Here is a 2,505-nt window from a genome sequence, read left to right as displayed (position 1 = left end):
GTATTTGGAGTGCAGCCCTGTAGCTGGAAGTCTTGTCTCTGTTCCTCACCAGCACAAGACACAGCTGTTGTCCCAAGTGCTAAAGTGTACAAAAGGATGGGGTTTGCCTTATGAGTTCCTTCTTTGAGGCAAGGGAGCATTACTGAGTGTGGTATCCAGCAGAAACGCCCAGGCTGTTTCCTGCAAACCTGCTTAACAACTGGGCAGCTCCCAGCACATACTGCTGCATGGGGTTGTTCCTCCCCAGGTGCAGGATATTGCCCTTGTGTCCAAAGGGGGGAACAGAAGTGTCTTACTGCCCTCCCACAGGCACTGCACCAAACCAGCTCCTTTCCACTGTAGCTTTCAAAGTGCTCACATTGGCTGGGCAGTCTGTCACAAACATCTGCACCCTGCACTGAAATCACTGGTCCTGTGGGTCATCAGGGGGCAGTGAGCCCGGGTACCTTCTGGGGCATCACTGGGTTCTTGAAGAACAGTGGCTGCTTTGGCCAGGGGATGTTCACCACCTGGGCAAATTTCAGCTGAGGATCTTTGATTGACAGGGCCATTCTCACCTTGCAGCCTTGGCTGATAAAAAAATACATTGCTGCAGAATCAGATGGCCAGCAGGGAAGATCTGTCTCTCTATAGTAGTCAAAGTATGCACCAAAATGAGAAAAAGCAAAAGCTCAGGATTTGCCAGGAGGCTGGAGAGGGAGAGAGGTGCTGCTCAGGAGCTGCTCTTTGGCACTTCTCTGTTCACAAAATCCACACACCAGGGTTTTACCTTCTGTCTCTGTCCCCATCTCAGTCCCTTTCCTTTTCACTGTGCCAACAGTGGCTGGAAAGCTCCAAGTTCTGCCCTTATGCCTTGCACAGGTATAGAACTGCACTGTGGATGGGGCTGCAGATTCCTCCTCCTCACCATGCCCTCAGTTTGGTCTCCCCAAGCCAGCACTAAGCCAATCCACTGGAACCAGGACTACATAACCCTGTTCTAGAAATTTATGTGTTCACCCATTTAAATACCCTTTCCCCACCAAAAAACTTCCTCCCTTGTCTCCTGAGCCATCATGTATGGAGAAACACTGAACAGCTGCTTCCAAAATATCAGAGTCTAAACTAAGATAAACCCAAAACTCTTTGAAAAGAACATGACACCTGTGTTTCCCAGAGCCCTGAATGCTCTGAGGACGCTCTGAGGAGCTGTTGTGCTTTCAGAAGCCCGCCCACCATCAAGGAGCACACAGAAGCAGACACACTCTGCAGCAAGGCAGAGACGTTGCCTCACACAGTAAATGTTATGGACAGAGAAGGAAGCCCAAGGAAAAGTACAGGAAGCCACTGAGACTGTCCACTCTCTGCTGTGGAGACAAGCAAAGGCAAAAGGTGTATGGGCCTCATTCCAGCCCTCCACACCGCAGAGGAATGACTGCGTCACAGGGGCACTGCACTATCTCTGCAGGGTGGTGCCTTTTCATTGTGCTACCAAGAGTGTTCTGCTGTGTGCTGAGAGTCTCGTGAAGCAAAAGTGTTCTCGAGATGGGAAAAATTATCTTCACCGTGGCTGTTCCAGCATATGTCCTGCTAATCCAGTCAGGTGGGTGTATTCATGTCCTTCCTGTTGTCTCTCATGGTTTTTTGTAAGTTATTTGGAGGTGTCTACCAACAAGAGGATGAGATCAGGGAGAAACATAGAAGGGGGATGGATATAGATATCTGAACTTTCATTTCCTTTGGAAAGATAGCAAAGATTGGGGCAGTCTTAAACACAGAGCAAGTGAGAGAAGAAAGCAAACTTCTCTGCAGACACATTTATGCCTGTGTTGCAGGTCTTGTTGGAGGTAATCCCCTGAAGCAATTCTTCTCTGAGGTGCTAGTCAAAGTTGGACAGCAAGTGGTTCTTCCTTGTCAGTCCACTAAGGAGAGTGAGACCAATTTGAACTTCTTCTGGTACCGCCAGCTCCCGGGAAGTACTTTGACATTTCTCCTGCAAGCACATAAAACTACAGAGAATGAAAAGTACCGCAGGGGCCGATTCTCCATGGTAGTCTACGAAAATAAGACAGCCCCCTTAGAAATAGCAGGAGTCTCTCTTGAGGACACTGCGATTTATTACTGCGCTCTGAGGCACCACCTTAAGCTAAGCCAAATTTCCGTTTGTACAAAATCTGTGTCACCAACAGCACAGGAGGGGTGAGGCTCTACATCCTCCAGCTTTGGCTGTGCTTTCATGTCTGAAATCCTCTCCTTCTTATACCAGCCTTTCCAACTTCTCCCATCCCAACTCCTCCCTATTTTTCTCTATATTCTCTATTTTCTCTATATTTTTCCCTATTTTCCCCATTTATGCAGAGGTATTTGGAGCAGTGACTTAGACAGGCAGGACCATGGAACCCTTTGCAAATGAGCTGAAACATGACTTTTCTTAGTTCTTCATACAAAAACAAACATCCCTCAATAAAACAATCAACATATCTGGACATAACATCCAATGTCAGTGTCAATCCTTACCTGTCTTTC

The sequence above is a fragment of the Pseudopodoces humilis genome, chromosome 29 (assembly GCF_049639895.1).
Source record: "Pseudopodoces humilis isolate 2021_Gansu_Grassland_sample_001 chromosome 29, ASM4963989v1, whole genome shotgun sequence".
Classification (NCBI taxonomy): domain Eukaryota; kingdom Metazoa; phylum Chordata; class Aves; order Passeriformes; family Paridae; genus Pseudopodoces; species Pseudopodoces humilis.
Note: the sequence above shows the minus strand (reverse complement) of the source record.